Raw genomic sequence first — 20293 nt, 5'->3', positions numbered from 1 at the left:
TGAGCATCTTCACACAGAAGAACCAATCTATACCTTTACTTTTACCTATAGCCTATCATAACTCCTGTAATTACCATATTGATGTTACTATTCTTCAATCACTAAAAGTTAGTATGTGTGTCTCCCTGCCTGTGCTGAGAAGCCCTGATTCCCTGGAGAGCACTGCTTTTGACCTTTGTCCATGGAGAAAGCTTCCAAGGCTTTGGGATGAACTGGAATCTACGAGTGTGTGAAATAGATAGTAGCGTAGTTTATCACAGGATGAAAAACTGAGAGCTTTGGGATTTTAGTATGAGGGTGAACAGAAGACAGGATGGAGGATTTTGGGCATTGTCTGATCTCCTTGTCCTTCATCTACTCCATTTTCTCCTGTGTTGGGAGCACAGGGTGATTGGTTGGAAAGAGCGGCAATGCAGATGCTGAGTGGCAGACAAAGAATTAGTCACTGGCTGAAAGGTAGAAATAAAATGCATTCTAAGATTTAATTGGACAAAATCGTTTTAAAACACCTTGAACCTTGTGTCCTGTGACTTTTGGTGCCTTCTCTTTTTACGCTAAGTCTGGTGTGCAGCCAGCGTGCTGAACTGTTGACGATAGAAAAATAAACAACAACCTAAAGACAAAAAAACCCAAAAGTCCCGCTCGTTTCTCAGTCCTGGCCCAAAACTTTTTAGGGGTGTCCCCATCAGGGGATCCTCGGGGGGGTTTCACACCTCCTTCCCTCCCCCCCTTCCTGCCCCACTGCTCAGCCCCCTCCAAGCCCTGCACCCGGGGCCCTCACGCGTCACAAAAGGACCCAAAATTATCCCAAATCCACCCAAAATTACCTCAGAGCCCATCCTGAGGAGCTCTGGGGGAATTTTAGGGGAGTTTTGAGGGAATCTGGGGAGATTTTGGCTGGGTTTGTGTGGGGGCCTGAACATATGTATGTATTGTTATGGAGAGAGTCCCTGTTAAGATCTATGTGTGGGTCCTAGTTACTCCAAATGAGCTACAGCTGCAAAGTCCTTAGTTGGGCAGCAGCTGTGGCTCCTGAGGGTAACTAGAATAAATAGGGGTGGGTCGAGAGCCCAGGAGGAGCCCCTGAGAAGACACACGAAGAACTGCACAGCAGAAAAGAGCAGCTTGGTGCAGTGTGTGGGACCTGAGAAATATGACTACAACAAGAATGCAACAGGTTTGCATCCTACGTCAAATTTGTTGTCCAGGAGGTACCAAAACCACCCAAAATCCACCCAGAATCGACCCAAAATTACCGGAAATTAACCCAAAATTACATCCAAATCTATCCTGAGGAGGTTTGGGGAAGACTTGTAGGGATTTTAGGGGAATTTTAAGGGGAATTTTGGGTGGGTTTGAATCCTATGCCCACTTCGGCATCCACAAGGTGCCAAAATCACCCAAAATTACCTGAAATTAACCCAAAAATTCATCCTGAGGGGGTTGGGGGGAGGTTTGGGGGCGGAGGAGTTGAGGAGATTTGGGGGTTTGGGGGGCAATTTTAGGGGTGTTTTTGGCAGTCATCATCATCCAAAACACAACACCCCATGCCAAAGCCAAGACCAAACCCTAAGGACTGTGCCCCTCGTGAAGGAGAGATCAAAGAACTGCACCCCTTCTGGGGAGGAGATCAAAAGCCAGAGGAGACTGAGCTATTAACTAAGCAAAAATGTATTCATTTCATCAAGTATCATCATTTCTGTTACTTTATCCTTTGTGATTAGGTCTGGAATGCTTTTCTAGTCCTTGTTAATTTAGCTGAACAATATTCATTTTGGTTTCGTAAACGATTAAGTTATATTCCTGATGTTATATATGAAGTCCCATATGTCTAATTTAATAAACCACAAACTTAAAATTTAGCAGCAGTTTTACTGAGATAAAATAATACAATCAAATAGAACCCAGTAGTTACAAGAAGAAATTTGGCAGTGGTTTGGATAAAGCATAAGCAAAACCGATCGATCGGGGTTTGGGGAGGGCTTCCCACCCTGCCTCACATGCAAAAGGCAAAAGAATCCAAACACAGCTTATATACTGTGTGCTAATACATATTCATCAATATTTTCCTGTAAATCTCCTCCTATTTCCAATTCCTGAAATCTACATCACCACACATACAGCACATGCTCCCGCTGTGGCTAAGGGGGCTTCTGGCTCTTTGGTGCTCTCCTTGGATGAAGGCTGACAGTCTTCCTCGCTGTCCTCTGAATAACTTGACAGGTTGTGCCTGTGCCCCAAGTCCTGTGTTATGTAAGTAAGCACTATGCTCCAATTAAGCCTCATTATTTTATAGATAAGAGCACTATTTTAGACTCCCTGTCTGGAATTGTCCCAGCGTTATTCATGTCACGGCCGATCCTGTCCTGGGAGTTGTCTTAACTTTGTCTTGATGCCAATTCTGACTTGGGAGGCTTCCTAAATTTTGTTCATCAAGGCCATTCCAATCTCCTGTATCCTGTTTCCCACAGGTATCATCTACAAAGAAACCCATTTTCTTCATAACATTAATCACATATACCTTTCCAATTATTTTCCAAAAATATTGAAATAATTACAATTTTGTTAGAACTAATCACATCCATCTATCACAGGAGGCCAAAAGCTTGGAAAAGGATGAAAGAAATTCTCCAATGATGACGATGACAAAAAAATCCCAATTTATTTTTGACAGCAAATGAACACCGGCCACCCTCCAGCCCTCTCAGCCTGGCAGGCCGAGCGGGGCTGTTCCCATGGCATGAGGTGGTGGCAGCCTGCGGAGAGAAACCAGAGAGCCACGGTCAGTCACAGCAGGCTCCTGTCCCCCTGTTCCACCATGGCTGTGCCCAGGCCAGGCTGCTGGCTGTGCTCAGAGCCCAAACCTCCCGAACCATTCTCTGTTTTTAGAGAAGGGCAGTGGGGCAGGCAACGTTCCACCTCCTCTGCTTAATCAGGGCACAGCAACCTCCTCAGCAGCTGCAGGAGCGGCATGCCCGTGTGCCCGCTGCTGCTTGCCCGGAGCCCTTCTGCCAGCCCAGCTGTGGAGCCGGGTGCCCACCTCTGGAGAGCTGCTGCCAGGAGAGGAGCCAATCATGCACCAGGTCCTCATCCTTCTGGAAGGGGCTGTCTCTGCAGACCCTGGCCCCTGGGGTAGCGCTGGCACTGGACGCGCTCCCCGGATGCTGCAGGTGCTTCCCTGTCCGGTCCGGGCACCAGGTGTAATCCTCCTGGGGAAAACAAAGAACAATTGCATTAAAGTCAATTCAAAACAAGACCTGGAAACAAGAAAAAGCACAAAGCCTGTCACTGTTTCACGGGCCTGAGGAGGGTCTGACCACTCCATGGGAGAATTAAATCTGTCCACCTTTCCCACCCATAAAGGCACTCCCCACCTTTCCCACCCATAAAGGCGCTCCTTCCTCAAGGGCCTGCAGAGCAGGCCAGCTGGGGCACTGCTTCGGAACTTGCCCCCTCTGCTGCCCCTATCCACATGGATGGATGCTTTTGTCAGGCTGGGTGCCCCCACCTCAGCCCGTGCCAGGCTGGCTGGCAGAAGCTGTCAGCAAGGCCAAGATCTGGCTTCCCTTCCACAACATCAGTCCCGTGTCCCGCCAAAAAGCAGCTCAGCGGCCGGCGGAACAATTAATATTCCCCAGTGCTGCCGAGCGGGGAACCTCCGGTGCATGGCCAGGCCGAGCCCTGCCGTGCCTGGGAGCACCAGCATCCCCCCGCCCCGGTGCCGGCTGGGGACTCATCTTGATTCCATCGGGGCGCAGAGCGTGTCCTCCAGGCAGGGGCCACAGCCAAAGACAATGGGCTCCAGGATGGTGTTCCCAGCTCCACGTCGTGCTCCAGAAGAACATGTCAGCTGTACCTCAGCTTGTGGGGACGTCACGATGCCATTGAGCTGCAGGGGGATGTTTCCCTTGTCCCAGTCTGTGGCACCTTCACCGCACTGCCACCACTTCTCCAATGGGATGGGCAGCATCGATCCGCTCCCTCCACAGCTCACGGGGACCAGCGGAAGCATCTCCTCGGCTGCGCTCTCTCCTCAGCGCTGTGGCCACAGGGAAATGCTCTGGGGTTTTCTTCCAGCGCCACAAGACGCGTGCCGCTGCTACATGCTGGCTCCTGGATCCTACTGTGCACAGGGATGAATCTCTGCTGTCTCCTGGGCCAGGCAGGGCTCCTGCAGCCAAGAATGCTCAAAAAGGTCCTCCAGTGATGGCCCGTCTGTGGGGTCCATGCATAAACACCACCTGATGAGGTGCTGGCACTCTGCGGAGAGAAACCAGAAACCGCCGCTCAGCAGGAAGGGGCTCCTGTCCATGCTCTCCCACATTCCACAATGCCCAAGCCACCAGGAGTGCTCAGAGCTACAGCCAAAAGCTTCCTATTGATCCTCTCTTGCAGAGGACACCAGCACAGAGGCACAGGTGCCACCTCCTCCAGCTGAGCCCAGGAGATCCACTCCTCACCAGCTGCAAGAGTAGGACGCTTATGCGCCAGCTGCCCCTCCCAATCCCGTTCTTCCCCTCATGCCTTGAAGGTGCATCCCCACCTTGAGACACCCGTGGCGGGAAGAAGAGCTGGTCCCGGACGATGTCCTCATTGGTGTGGAATGGAAGGTGCCTGCAGACCAGCTCATAGAGCAGGATGCCCAGGGACCAGATGGTGGCTGGCTGGCCATGGTAGCAGCCAAAGAGGATCCACTCTAGTGGGCTGTACTCTGATGTTCCTATGGGACATAGGCGCAGCTCATCAGGCCCATGCTACTCCCTCCCTCCCAGCCAGCTCCCGTTCCACAACAGCCAGCCCCTGCCCTGCCAAAAAGCAACTTGGCTACAGCTGGCTGAAGAAGGATTCCCCCTCCTTCCCTCCCTCCTTCCTTCCCTCCCTCTTCCCCCTCTGCCAGCCGAGGGGGGAACTTTGCTGCCCTGCTGGGCCCCGGCTTTGGGCTCACCTGACATTTGGGTGTAGAACGTGTCCTGGAGGATCGTGCTGCAGCCAAAGTCGATAAGCTTCGCCTCACCTGTGGCCAGGTAGATGAGGACGTTCTCGGCCTTGATGTGGCGGTGCAGGACACCCCGGCTGCTGCTGCACCACACGGCCTCCAGCACCTGGCGGAGCAGCCCCTGCACCATGGCCTCCGTCAGGAACCGCCGCTCGTGCAGGAAGTACCAGAGGTGCTGACAGCACTGCGGATGCTCCATGAGCAGCGCGAAGCTCTCGGGCACCTCGAACTAGTCCAGGAGCTGCATGACGCCGCGGAAGCCAGGCCGCGACACCTTCCACAGCAGCGCCGGCTCCAGGGGCACAAGGGCGCCCTTGCACTGCGGGGGGACCGCAATGCCGTCAGCGGGGCCGATGCTGCACCGCACCTCGGGCAGCCCCTGCCCGGCCCCGCCACGGCTCGCCATGGCCTGGCCCGGGGCGCTGCGCGGCCTCCACTCACTCCACGCTTGCGCTTGCTGCCCTCGCTGCCGCCCTGCCGGGCCTCGCCCGGCACGCCCCGCCGGCTCCTCCCGCTGGCCCCGCTCACTCACCAGCCGCGCCCACTCCGAGATGCGCTCCTGGGACACTCGCTTGATGGCCACCTGCAAGCCAAGGCAAGCGGCGGACTTAAGATCACACTTGGTTAAGAGCGTATAAGCCAGAGAACACGCAAAATAAAAAAAACTTTTTTCTTCTCGTACCCTGATCACATGTGTATTTCACGTCTGGCCTAATGGCGACAGTTGCCCCATCTCTGGGTCAAGAAACAAGTATTATCTGACAGGTAACTTGTCAACAAACTGAGAAAGAAATTAGTACCTGGGCATGCAGATTTCTGAAGGGAGGAAAGAAAAGTGTTGACAAGAATAAGCCTGAATTTTAAATGCCTGAAACACTCAAAAATGACATGTTTTGGGATATTGTACCAGATGTTACACAGAGTTCAAGCAAACCACAACTCATTAGTATCTGGACTTCATTGCCCACTATGCTTTGAAATGTTGCTTGAAGGCACTTTGTGTCAAAGATCCAGTTCCTGTAGGCCACTGTAGATGTAGATCAAAATCCTACCAAAAAATCCATGTCCAAACCAGCAAGAGTGAGACTTTTGTCCTTGGCAGTAGCTTCCAGGTGCTCCTGGAAATCCCCAGGCCTAGACACAAAGATGTGTATTCAACGGAGGGAGAGAAGCATCATGCTTAGCTCTAACTGTGACCTTTGCTAGCAGATCTTACTAGCAGGTAACAAATTCCATTTGTTCTGCTCTTAGCCAGAGCCAAGGTGGGAATCACAGTTTAGATCACAGGAGAAGATCACAGGAGCCTCAGCTTTTCCAGAAGAGGAGAAATACAAAGGATAGTAAATTTGGGTTGGGTTTTCAGGGTGTTTTTACAAATCCATAGACAAGTGATGAAGCTTAAGAGATGACAGCAAAGGAAAATCAACAGATATGCTGAAAGTGAGTGAAGAGGAAGGAGACTTTAAATTCACTGAAAAGCTGCACAGAAAGCTTCTCTACTTTTTGCAGTTGCTTCAAATTTGAAATGACAAATTCTTGTAGCACTTCCAACTTCTTTTTATTAATTCTAGATTAAAGACAATCAAAACTGTGTACTCCTGCTTACAGTATGCGGTAAAGCACAGGAAGCCATTAGAGTAAGAAAAATTGTGTTTAGAAGGCTGAGGCAGCCTTAGGGGTAGGAGGAATGGGGAGGTGTGGAAATCAGGCCTGTGGGCACCATTCAAGGAGCATCCAGGCCCTGAGCAGTCCCTCACAGTGGGTATCCCAGCAGATGGAGTCCATATGGAGCCACAGCTGGGTGGGAAAAGTGCCGGGCTGGTGAGCCGTGGTTAGCAGGGGCTCCTGCATCAAATTGCTCCCTGATAGGTGTGGTATGCTGTGTGTGTGTGTGCCCAACAGCTGGCAACAGCAGGCTGGCCCAGATGTGGGAAAAGGCCAAGGAAGCAGCAGAGTGGGAATGGGGCTCTGAGGAGGCCCTGGTGGTTGCACACACCCGTGGGGGATGAGGCTGGCCCAGATGGGCCCTGGGACTCTGGGTTGAAAAGGGAGGAAAAGAGAATCAGGGAGGAAGGGCCAGAAGCCGCTATGACAATGCCATTCCATCCCATAGGTGACATAGTGAGAGGAGGGTGGGAACCAAATGGTGATTGCTGCTGATCACCCTGACATCTCCAAGACAAGAGGCCCAGCAAGGACTGCACATCTGCCTCCTAGTGTTGTCCTGAATGTGAGCTCATCTCCTGGCGTTCATTACCCACAAGTCTCTCAGCTTCCCACGGGCATTCCACACTTCAGGCAAGCAAAGCTGCTTACCTCACTATGTTCTTTGGGCCTCTGAAAGGGACTGTCCCCTTAGCTACAGCCTGGCAAGGAAGGGAGTCTTACAACACTCTGGATATTTTAGACTTTTATTGGCACTCGGGTTGAAACAAAGTATCCCCTCGCCACTTCTCCATCTTCATCCTTCTGTCCTGCAGGTGGCCTGTTCAGGCTGACAGATTGGAGCACCTGCAGGCTCCAGTTGGGCTGCAGCCCAGCTTTTCCTCTCACAGCTTAATTCTTATTATGACAATTCTTTCGTTTCTACTTAAAAGATACCTCAGAGCTTCCCTAAATTAACAACACTCTACTCTAAGCTAAACAATCCTCTATTATCTAAGCTATCTATGTTCCAAATGTTGGGATTCATAAAATTTGAGGGTTTTGAGAAAGTGGTAAAAAAGACAGGCCTCAGACAGCAGATTTGTGAACATTGCTAATACAGCAAAAAGTTTTCTAAGCAGTAGAGCAGACATGAGAAATAGAACAATAAGCCCCTGTGATTTACCCTTATAGGTTGCAACAAGTTTATTTAATGTATATCTTTAGAAGGTTAGTATGAATGAGCCTCTGTGCTTTGTCTCTCATAAACGAGCCATTGTGTTAGAAAATAAGTCCTTATTTTGTTAACTACTGTTACGTGTGTTTCATATGATTGGATAGAATTATTGTCAATATGTTTTGCTCTATGTGTGATTGGCTGAAACTTAGGCTGAGAGGGTTTTATGCTACCCTGTAATGTGACGTTTCCTTGGCATTCCATTTGAATCAGCGAGCTGTAAACATATCCTGTCTCCATTGTCCTAACAATGTACTGAGACTGATGTTTGAAATAAACAGCTCATGACACTGATTCAGAGTGTCCCATTCCGTTTGTGGCTGTATATAGTGTGCCAACAGCACCATAGTCCTTAGAAGTTGATCCCTATATTTCCTAATTTTTTAAACGTTCATCTTTTTGAGAAAGAAAAAACAACAGAGTTTTAAATGGAACCTAACACACCCAACCTAACCTAACCTAACCTAACCTAACCTAACACACACGTAATCTAACCTAACCTAACCTAACCTAACCTAACCTAAGACCTAAACTGAGCAAATATGAAAAATGTCACATTTCCTATCTAGGGCACAGCTCCTCTTAATACTTGGGGGATGGCTGAAGCTCTGCCTCAAGATGACACATCCCCTTTTCCCTCCTCTCAGCTGGCGGGGCATAAGGGTCTCCTCAGGTGCAGGTGTCTCCTCTCCAGTCTTCCTGCACTTGCTTGGCTGAAATGATCAGAGCAGCCAGGATGGAGGCAGGATGGCCTGAGGTCACAAAGGGATGCTGCCCAGAAGAAAAAGAACAAAGAAAGGAACTCTTACTTTCCAGGACCCATCCTCACGGGCTCAAGCAGGATTCCCTGGCTACCAGGAAGACACACCAAGAGCACCGAGGGCAGCATGTCCCCCTGCACCTTCCTGTCCTGGGAGCTGTCTGCGCCACGTGGCCCACACTCCTCCTCATCCCTTCATGCAGGTGTCCTCAGCTGATAGGGCTTTTTGCCCCTTTGCTTTTTCTTACCTGCAGGAGTTCCTGGGCAGAGCAGCGCCTGTCCTCGTCTGCCTGCAGGCAGCAGTGGAGGAAGTTGTGCAGGAGAGCCGAGTGGTGCCTGGGCTTCTGCAGTTTTGGGGGCCCATTCCTTTCTATCAGTTCAAAAACCTACAGCACAAAGATGCAAGAGGACACTGCACCTGCTCCTTTGCTAGCCACATCAGCTCTCTCCATGATAGTGGAGCTCTGGGAAAAGTTAAAGATAGAATCTAAAATGTTAGGCTTCGTGCTTTCCCAGATCAACTGCACCTGCGTAAGCAGTATGATAAAGTACATAATTGTTAGATGTGATGATTGTTTAGTAATTAAATATAATTACTATATAACCAGAAGAAGAATAATGAGAAAATATGTTGGAAATTCAGAGAGGGGCTAAATTTATGTATACAATAGAACAATATAAGTTTAATAATTAACATGAAAGTTATATAGAGTATAAAAACATGATCATTTTGGATGTATGGTTGGAATCAAATTTGGGTAATACCCTGATTCCCAGAGCTCTTGAATAAAAAGCACCACATATAATCCCTACGTGAGTATGTGTTTTTGAACACTAACATTTTGGCGACCCAGATGGAACCATTGTGAGTGCTGCTGAGTGAGTTCGCGACTTGATCACGCTCCAGCCGGCACCGAGGGATTCTTGGGGAGCCCATTGGCCGTGACCGCTCCTGCCGCTCACAACGTCCCCAGGAGAAAGGTAAGGTGCTTTTTTTACTTTGGTTTGGTTTTGGATGCCTGCCAAATAAGACACAGCAAAAGCTACGCTTGGTTGGGCTAAAGGAATTCCTGGTGGTACAAGCCTAGGCGCCGTTCCATAAGACAATCACAAAAGCATTGCGGGTTCAGCATTTGTGGTGTAATTGAAATGGAGAAATTTAAAGGGATTTTGGGCAGTAACACCCCTATCCCGCAAAATTCTCCTTTGGGGTGCTTATTAGCACATTGGAAACAGGGTAACTTTGGGGAAGAATTACGTAAAACTAAGTTGATTGATTACTGTAATTCATGGTGGCCAGAATATGCCTTGGAGAATGGCAAAAAATGGCTAAAATACAGTACTCTGCAATATAACACTATTTCGCGATTAATGTCGTTTTGTAAACAAGAAGGAAAATGGGATGAAGTCCCATATGTTGATCTGGTTTTCTATTTACAGGGAAAGCCAGAATGGCAGGATGAATGTGGATTATTAGTGGTTAAAACATCTGCAAAGTGTGGGGTTTGTGAGGAACGTTGTTTAGAACACTTGGCATTGAAAGAAAGCTTGAGTAGGGAAAATTATACAGATGTTGAATTACAAGTAGCTCCAATAGGAGCTAAGAAAGCTACAAGAGAACCTAACCCTATCCCACCTGTTTCACCTGTTTCACCTGTCCCTATCCCACTACCTGCTCCTCACCCACCTAGTCCTGAGCCCGTCTCGTCTAGTACACCTTTCCCTCTTTATCCTCCTCTCCCATCATCACCCGGTCCCTCTTCCTCGGAAGATGAGCAAAACCTAACTGTGATAGAAAGGAGAAAGAGGTATGCGAATGAAAAAGATAGCAATGGTAATGAATCAGTGACCCCAGTTGCCCACAGAACCCGGAGTCGGTCAAAGCTCGCCCCAGTTGTGCATAGAAAAGGCATAAGCAAACAAAAACGGACTGTGATTGCCCCCTTACAACAAGGTGTCGGAATGGAAGGGCCAGTATTTGTAAAAGTTCCTTTTTCCGCTGCAGGCTTAGTTATTTGGAAACAGTCAGCCGGAACTTATAGAGAAAATCCTGATAAAATGGCACGCGTAGTAAAAATGGTTATGAAAACTCAAAATGCTGACTGGGATGACATACAAGTAATATTAGATACTCTGATGGATTCTACTGAAAAAGAAATGGTACTTAAGGCAGCCAAAGAGAGGGCAAGAGAAGATATTAGATATGGGCTAGTAACAGGGAATTTAGATGTGAATTTCCCAATTGAGTATCCAAATTGTGACCCTAATTTATTGTGCGATATGAGGAAATTATGTAAATATCAAGAGTGGATCCAAATAGGAGTTCAGAACGCTGTGCCCAAAACTATAAATTGGTCCAAACTATATGAGGTTCGACAGGAAAAGAAGGAATCTCCCACTGCGTTTTTGGAAAGGCTTAAGGAGGTAGCAAGGAAATATACAGACCTCCAAATGGATACAGAGCAAGCAAAGGTTCAGCTCACTCTTATATTCTTGGGCCAATCACAGGATGACATTCGTAGAAAATTGGAAAAATCAGAGGGGGAAGAATTAAGGAATTTGGATAAGTTACTTGAGGTTGCTTGGATGGCATATAGCAAACGGGAAAAAGAAGCTAGTAACAGACAGCAGCAGAATCTATTGGCAGTAATACAAGGAGAAGGTGACCCAAATTTCAGGGGATGTAACAGGAATATCCGCGGTAAGAGACCAGTCACACAAAGGTTAAGCCTGAATCAATGTGTGTATTGTAAGCAGGAGGGGCATTGGAAGTGAAATTGTCCAAGCTTGAATAACCAGTTTGACCAGGGCAATCAGTTCAAGCAGGGAAATGCTGCCAAAGCCATGGTGTTAGGAGAATATAACTAGCTGAACCTGTGGAACAGGTTCAAGAACTCACCACAAATATAGAATAGAATTTAATCCACCAATATTTCCAGTAAAGAAAACAAATATCTGAATATAGGTTAGCGCAGGATTTGAGAGCAATAAATAAAAAGGACATTTATCCAGTGGTAACAAATTCTCACAAATTGCTAACATCCGTAAAGGGGATTTATAAGTGGTTTACTGTAATTGATTTAAAAGATGCCTTTCTCTGCATACCCTTTGAGAAAGAAAGTAGGAAACTGTTTGTTTTTGAGTGGGAAAACCCAGGGAACAGAAGAAAGACCCAGCTCACCTGGACACGACAAGAACTCGCCGACCCTATTTGGAAACTAACTGGCAAAGGAACTGGAGATTTGGACCGAAAATGGGCTAGTACCAAGAGACCAATACTTATTGTTGCAGTATGTTGATGATATACTAATAGCTACAGAAGAAAAAGTAACCTGTATAAAGGTAACCATTGAGATTTAAATTTCACAAGGGCAACAAAAACTAGGTACTAACCATATCCAAGCTATTTGTGCTATTCCAGAGCCCCAGAATTTACATGAGCTGCGAGTCTTCCTCGGGATGGCAGGATGGTGTCGCTTGTGGATCATGGACTGTGGACTGATTGCGAAACCCCTGTATGAAGCTCAGAAGATGCAGCCATTCACCTGGGGCAACCACAGAAAGAAGCCTTCCTAAAATTAAAGGAAGCACTGACAACTGCTCCAGCATTAGGGTTACCTGATCTGTCTAAAGATTTTCAGTTGTTTGTACATGAAAGGCTGCGCCTAGCACTGGGAGTCCTGACCCAACATCTGGGAAGCTGGAAAAGGCTGGTGGGCTACTTTTCCAAACAACTCGACAACATAAGTGCCGGGTGGCCCCCATGTCCGCCGGCAGTCGCAGCTACTGTGATCCTGATACAAGAAGCCAGGAAACTTACTATGGGAAGGCACATAGATGTCTGTGTACCACACATGGTAACCACTGTCTTAGAACAAAAGGGGGGCCATTGGCTATCTCCCAGCAGGATGATGAAATTCCATGTAGTCCTGACTGAGCAGGATGTCACATTAAAAACAACTAACCTTTTGAATCCAGCTTTGTTCCTAGGGACCACAACTGAACAAGGCCCATTAGAACACGACTGTGTAGAAGTAATAGAGTACACCCATTCAGCAAGAGAAGACCTGAAAGATGTCCCACTAGAGCAGCCTGAGTGGGAGCTGTTTACAGATGGGAGCAGCTTCGTGGAAAACGGAACCAGATACGCTGGATATGCAGTAACAACAGTCAATACAGCAGTGGAGGCAAAGGCATTACCACCAAATACATCTGCCGTGAAGGCAGAACTGGTTGCTTTAACCAGGGCACTAGAATTAAGTGAAGGGAAAAAGGTAAGTATGTGGACTGACTCAAAATATGCTTTTGGAGTGGTGCATGTACACGGAGCACTATGGAAAGAAGGAGGACTGTTATCTTCTCGGGGTATGCACATTAAACATCAGGATGCAGTCCTGCAATTGATAAAGGCAGTGCAAAAACCTGAACAAGTGGCAATCATACACTGCAAAGCACACCAATCAGGAAACTCCAAAATCTGTGAGGGAAATCGAAAGGCAGACTGGGCAGCCCGACAGGTTGCTCGAGAGGTACAAACAACAATGGCATTGATACCTTTGAAGCTTAATATATCCCAATTCAATTTGCCTCCAAAACCAAAATATTCAGTAGAAGATGAGAGACTGGCACATTTGCTAAATGCACAAAAGAGATCACAGGGATGGTATGTGACTGCACAAGGACAAATAGTGGTACCCCCCTTGATAATGAGAGAAGTTCTATAAATTAAACATAATGAATGTCACTGGGGAGCAGAGGCATTGGTAAAATTGCTAAAGCAGAGTTTAATTTCAGTACGGATGTTAACAATGGCAAAATCAGTAATGACAAAATGTGATATCTGCTTGAAAAATAACCCAGTGGCCAGGCGACAAGCACAGCTAGGAAGAATTCGGAGAGACCCCAGACAATTGGACAGGTAGAGAGGATGAATCAGACACTAAAAAGGCAAACCAGTAAAATATGCCAAGAAGCCAAATTGCAGTGGCCCCAGGCTTTGCCAATAGCACTGTTGAGGATTCGGATAAAGCCTAGGAGTGGGATGTCAGTCAGTCCTTATGAGATATTGTATGGGAAACCATATGAATCTCCTGAACCCTAATGTACACATCACAGGAAAGAAGGAAGTGTATAATTATGTTCTGTCTCTTGGGAAAACTTTAGCTCGGCTCTGGAGTATCCTCGTGTGGAATAGACCACTGACTCTCGAGAACCCAGTCCATAACATACATCCAGGAGACGAGGTGTACATCAAGAACTGGAACGAGGAACCGCTGAAAGAAAAGTGGAGTGGACTCCATCAGGTACTACTGACCACCTTTACAGCAGTCAAAGTAGCCGGTGTGGACCCCTGGATGCACTATACCTGAGTGAAGAAAGTCCATCCTGGATCACAGACTGTATAAACTCTGGAATGAACAAAGGCTGCAGATAAGATGTGTTTAATTGCTTTCAGAATGCTATCAGTAATTGTGCTAATGTTATGGTTATTAATATCTTTGGGATGTGGAGTGCAAAATGATCGACTAACCATTCTTCATTCTAGAATGAAGAGAGAGGTACAAACAGAAACACAGGTGATAAAGGTTTCTAATGCAGTTCGGGCTTAGAATGTAATGATTGGATTAGTCAAAGATTTTGCCAAAATGCAAAACACCAGTCGAATAACTGCCTGTCTGCCAATGCCAAAGACAGCAGGAGACCCAGTAAATTGGAGAATCATAACATCAAAACTACCTGAAATGCAAAAGAACAAAACAATTACATGTAAACAGGTACCCGAATCGAGGCAAGTTACAGAAACCACTCTTGTATGGAAATGTGAGGCCAAGGATAGGAAAGATCAGATAGAACCTTGGGACAGTGTGTGGTGTGTGAGTATTCTTCAAAGATTCCAATATATGGCAAAAACCCCTTGGTGTATTAAGTGGGAAGGCCCTGAGAATGAAACAGATCCAGCAATAACGAACACTGACACTAGTAGCAGAACGAGGGCAGACAAAGTAAGTTGGTGGACATGTAATAAAACTTTAAACTGCACTTCAGATGATGTAGAGATAAAGCAGATGCCACCCCTGACAATAGCCCTACAAATTGGTTGTGCTTGCAGAGGGATCAAACATAAACAAGGCAGAGTAAATTATAGAGTAATTATAGGGTGTACCAGGGTTATAGTCTGAGGTCCAGGACAATTTGTATGGGCAGCAAGTGATGGTACCTGGACAACATATCTGCCTGTAGACGGGAAAGTAAAGGAGAATACTTTAGGCCTCCCAACCTTATGTCCAATTTGGAAAAAGTCCCCATTTAATGGAAAACATGAACTTCTGCAGATAAGAGCAAGACGAGAAGTTCTAGACGATGAAAATCCAGATGACATTTGGCAAGAACCCTCTAGTGGAGTGAAATTTGGATGGGCCCTAGAGTCATTGCTTGGTCCTATAGCAAACTATAAGAGCAGAGAGATGCTGTACAAACTTACAGGTCAGGTAGGTAGACTGGCAAGAGTCACCTGGGAAGGATTTAAAGAATTAAATATACAATTACAAGCCACCACAAAAATTACTTTACAAAATCGATTGGCCCTAGATATGTTACTCCTGAAAGAGCATGGAGTATGTGGATTCTTAAAGGGACAAGTTGATCATTGCTGCGTTCATATCCCAAATGTAACTGCAGATGTTGAATGTGACATCAATCAGTTGAAACAAATAGAGCATGAAGCACAAGAAGAGCAAAAGGATTTGGCTACAAGTTGGTTAGGAAAAATCTTTAATAGATTAGGGTGGAATGTGAGTTCATGGATTAAAATCTATCATTGAGAGCGTGATAATCTTACTAATTGTATTCTTAGCAATTTGGTTCGTTTACAGCATCTTAAAGGGAGAGATACAGAAGAAAACGTCCTGGAACCAGAGGATAATAAAGGCACTAACACGAGATCCACGCCCACCATCTTCTGGTTCTCCAGTTCGTAACAGCATCCACGACAATGTTTACATCAACCCTGGATTTGAAGAACCAAGTACGAACTGAGGAATAAAGGACTGTATCAAGTGAACATTTACACCTATAGTGAAGTGAAAGTGCTTTCAAAGGGGGGAGAATGATAGTGGAGCCCTGGAAAAAGTTAAAGATAGAATCTAAAATGTTAGGCTTTGTGCTTTCCCAGATCAACTGCACCTGCGTAAGCAGCATGATATATTATATAATTGTTAGATGTGATGATTGTTTAGTAATTAAATGTAATTCTTATATAACCAAAAGAAGAATATTGAGAAACTATGCTGAAAATTCAGAGAGGGGCTAAATATATGTATACAATAGAACAATATAAGTTTAATAATTAACATGGATTTATATAAAGATAAAGTATAAAACATGATCCTTTCGGATGTATGGTCGGAATCAGATTTGGGTTGAATATACCCCGATTCCCAGAGCTCTTGAATAAAAAGCACCGCATATAATCCCTATGTGATTATGTGTTTTGAATGCTAACATTGCCAGCAGTTGCTCCAGGTGCTCCTGCCATCAGCCCCTGCAGGAAGGAGCACAGCCCCTAATGCATGTGGGCTTTGGCTCCCTGTGGCACAGAAGCCCCTGGGGGCACAGGTCTCTGGGGCAGCAGACGGGCACCAGCACTGCCAGGGCTCGGGGGGTGGCAGCTCTGCTTGGCCAGGGACTCTGCTCCAACTGCTGATGGCAGCGCTGCCCAGGCCCCAGGGCTCAGAGCAGCATTGGTGCCCGGGCCTACACGTTCCTTGTGCGTGTCACACCTGTGGGTTTAGGATGGCCACGGGCCGGGACGTGTCCCAAGGAGGCCCTGCCAGCTTCCCTGGAAGGCCCTGTGCCCTTCCCAGCGTGGCTGCGTCGGCAGCCATGGGGGCTCCTTCTGCTGCCCTGATCCCGCAGAGCACGGCAGTGTTCGCTGATGCTCTGAGCCCTTCCTAAAGATCCTGTCAGGCTGCCTTAGACACCTGGGGCCAGGCATTCCTTCCAGCCTGGGCCACTTTGGCTGGGCTGGGGGCAGCCCCAGGGCAGGCGGCAGTGTGTGCAAGGGCCCTTGGTGACACACTGCAGCACGGTCACTGTGACATGGAATGGAACCCGGTGTCCAAGGTCCCTTTGTGACACGTGAGAAATAGAAGCGTGCCCGGGTGCTGGGAGAACGCAATGGGACAGGACAGGACAGAGCGGTGCCGTGAGGAGCCCCCGCACAGCGCACTCGTTCGTCTCCCACCTGGAAGTTTTCTGAGGCATTGTTCTTTTAGCTGAGCTCGAGGCCAGACCACAGGACTTGCTGACCCGTGGTCTCCCTGAGGCTTCTCTTTCGCAGCTGCCCTTGAGGGCAGTGTGTGGGACTTGGTGCCCTTGGAGCATTTCCAAGGTATCTCTTCTGCAAGAAGCTAGTGTCACTGACATGAAGCACAGAACCCCAGGAGTGCCCAATCTGGCCTGGGGGGAAGAGGAGGAAGAAGGCCCTGGAGCTGCTTCACCACTGGTGACTAAACAGTTGGAGCCATTCCAGCCACCACAGGAGGGTGAGTGGCAGAGCTAGGCCACAGGACTAGTGCCTGCAGCCAACCTGACCCCATGCCATGCCATGCCGTGCCATGCCATGCCATGCCATCCCCTGGGGACATGCCCAAGGACAGGACGGAAGAGGGGCCGGGCAGACACCCCGCAGTGGTCGTGCCCCATCCCCTGGGCCATCCCGGGGCTCTCCCTGCCTGGGGATCGCAGGGCTGGGCTGTGTTCTCTGACCTCTCCCGCAGCCCCTCATCTCTGGCTGCGCTTGCTCTTTGCCAGATGCAGCCCTGGAGTGCACACAGGAGCAGGAGTCCAGCCGTGGCCGCTTCCGCAGAACAGCGCAGGTACCTGCAGCCACCCCCACCTGGGCTGGGCCTGCTGTCCCTGCTCAGCCCAGCACCGTGTGTGCAGCACTCCATGCAACATCCCCGGCTTCTTGCCCTTCTCCTACAGTTCGTTTGCAACTTCCTCAAGAGAATTGAGGAGCAAGAGACCATCGCCACGGGCGTAGGCCTCAGACCGTACTCGCCCATCTTCCAAAGCAAGACCAGTGCTGCCTTGCTCTCTATGCTTGTAGAGGAACATTTATACACTCCAAAACAAGTAAGCAGCCTGTGGCCAGGCTTTGATCCTCCCAGCAATTGCTTGGCCTCCCCAGCCACGCGTGCTGGTTGCTGTGAGCCTTTCAGGCCACATGGCAATGGAGTGGGAAGGGAAGCACTTCTCTGGGGAAGCTGGGAACATTGCTCCCTCTGGCAGCTTTCCAAGTCTCCCCGTGCCTTCTCCAGGTGCCTGCCATGGTGAGCTACATCCACCAGTGGCTCATGGCAAATGATTCTGCTGAGCACAGGCTGGACAAGACCCTGCTGCATCTCACCGAAGCACAGCCAAATGACGCGGTCATGACGCTCCTGCGTGTGGCCCCATCCTGTGACAGGTACGGGGCCCACCTGCCCACAGAGCTCAGGCCTCCCCAGCCCATCACCCTGTAAAGCCTGCCCAGGTGTCTGAGCAACAGAGACTTCCAGGGCCCTCTGGCTGCTCCCTTTCCCAGCGCTGCTACGACAGCCCCTGAGCCTGCTGCCATGCTCCCTTGCCACCTCTCAGGGCTCTGTCCCCACAGGCCTGGGCTGTCGGGCTGCTGCTGGCAGGGGGGCAGTGGGCCCAGGCAGAAATGGCAGCCAGCTCAGCTGCCCATGGTGCTGTGTCTGACACCCCCCTGAGACACAGCTCTAACCCTGCAGAGCTGCCATGGCCATGTGGAAGACCATCATGGGCTCAGCCAGGACTGTGGAGCTGGCGCAGCTGATCCTCCTGGATGTGCTGGGCAGCTGGCCAGAGTACAGCACCTGCACCTCCGATGGGGACGAAACGGCTGTCTTTGCCCTGGCTGTGAGTTTCTGCAACTGGCCTTTGCTGGCCCCAAGGCTGCCTCTCCAGCAGCTCTCCATCCTCCTTCCCCCACTGCATCTCCCTGCCTCAGGCGCTGGCCTGAAACCTGGCCCAGGGGCAGCTTCAGGCCCACCAGGCCCCGTGCTCCCCCTGCCAAGGTCTCTCCGGGCCTCTCCCTGCTACGCTCGGGCCCTGCCACACGCACACCTCGGCACTGAGCGCTGTCTCGGTGGGCTTTGTCCTTTGCAGGCAACCGTGGTGACGTGGAAGATCCTCCAGGTGCCCTGTCTGCCACGGATATTGAAGGTGTATTTCCCCCGCCTATTGGCGCATCTGCTATTCCAAGTGTTCTTCAGCACTCTGGATATGCCAGAGGTGGTGGACACCTTCTGGAAGGCATGCCAGGAAGAGCACGGCCTTGCCACCAGCCCCAACAGGTGCTCCATGCCACTCCTCCTGTCCCTGCCACGTGGCCTGCCAAGGAGCCAGTGCTGCCAGTGTGACCTGGGCTTTGCTCTGCACACAGGTTTGCAGTGCGCACCCTGAAGTCCCTGCTCTGCCTTCTCCGCTGCGAGGATGTGGTGGTGGCAATGGAGCGCAGGTGTGCCTGGGACACGCTGCTCTCTCTTGACACTCACCACTTTGCCATGGCTCTGCTTGCCAGGTGAGACCCCCTTCTCCCCACTGCCTCTGACATTGCTGCTCTGTGCCCAGATGGCCCACAAAGTGTTTGTGGTGGCCATGGGCCAGAGGGCCTTGTCACTAAAGGAACGGCCAAGCAGACTGGAAAAGGCTGGCAGAGGAGGGTGCCCATGAGCAACCAACTGCCAAATGGCCCACGCCCCTTTGCTGGAAGGGTGCTGGGGAAAGATGAGAACTGGATGAGTCACGCCTGGGAGAGGTTTGCCTCACTAGCTCAGGCTCTTGTTTCCTTTTTCCCCTCTTCAGAGAAATTTGCCGCTTAGCCATCCACTTTTGTTCCGCGGTTGCATTCTACCTGCTCGCCATGCTCAGAGAAGAGATGCCATACTGGGATTTCCCTGCCCTGGCATTCCTTGTGGAGGTGAGCCTCAAGGCCAGCGCTGCCTGGCTGAGCTGCCTCCCAGCCCTCTGCCCACTCACAGCCACAGCTGCCAGGACAGTGTAAGCCCGTGCCCTGTGCTGCTGCCTGGGCCCGGCCCTGTGCAGCTCCGGGCTCCTGCCGGACGGCTCCCCTGTCACTGCCCTGTGCCTTTCAGGTCCTCGAGTGCCTGGACTTGAGCCAATGCAGTGACAGCATTCTGGAGATCCTGGCACAGAACCTGCAGAGCGAGCACGTGGCCAGGCGTTACTTAGCACTCCGAGGCCTCGTAGTGCTGGGCAAGAATCCCTTGATGGTGAGAAGGGGGCAGTGGCTGAAGCCGTGCAGGCAGCGGGGGGCTGGGCAACATTGTCGCTTGGCCTTGCATGGGCTTCGGCCGCTAGGTCAGCTGCTCCCAGCTCTCCTGCCTCCCGCTTCAGCTGCCCCAGTGCTTTGGGACAGGCCTGTGGCCTCTGGGCCCTGCGGCAGCAGGGCGGCCTTTCACAAAGTGGTGTTCCGCACAGGCCGAAAAACTGCGGAGCCTGACTGGAAGTCTTGTGGAGCTCCTGGAGGAAAATGACAGTGACATCATCAGGATGAGCATTCTTTTACTGAGATATTTGCTCCTGGATAATGGTGGCCCCATAGCCACCCCCATCGCCCTGCAGCTGG

The 20293-nt window shown here is 49.6% G+C and overlaps 1 pseudogene; it reads right to left on the bottom strand.

The window, feature by feature from the left end:
* Positions 1 to 2704: 2704 nt before the first annotated feature.
* Positions 2705 to 8766, bottom strand: LOC128942811 (serine/threonine-protein kinase pim-1-like; annotated as a pseudogene).
* Between the last annotated feature and the right edge of the window lie 11527 nt (positions 8767 to 20293).

Source organism: Melozone crissalis, unplaced genomic scaffold, assembly GCF_028551555.1.
Source record: "Melozone crissalis strain CALT ecotype California unplaced genomic scaffold, PUWL_Pcris_2 ptg000043l_1, whole genome shotgun sequence".
Classification (NCBI taxonomy): Eukaryota; Metazoa; Chordata; class Aves; order Passeriformes; family Passerellidae; genus Melozone; species Melozone crissalis.
The sequence above is the reverse complement of the archived record's forward strand: the minus strand, read 5'-3'. Positions and strand labels throughout refer to the sequence as shown.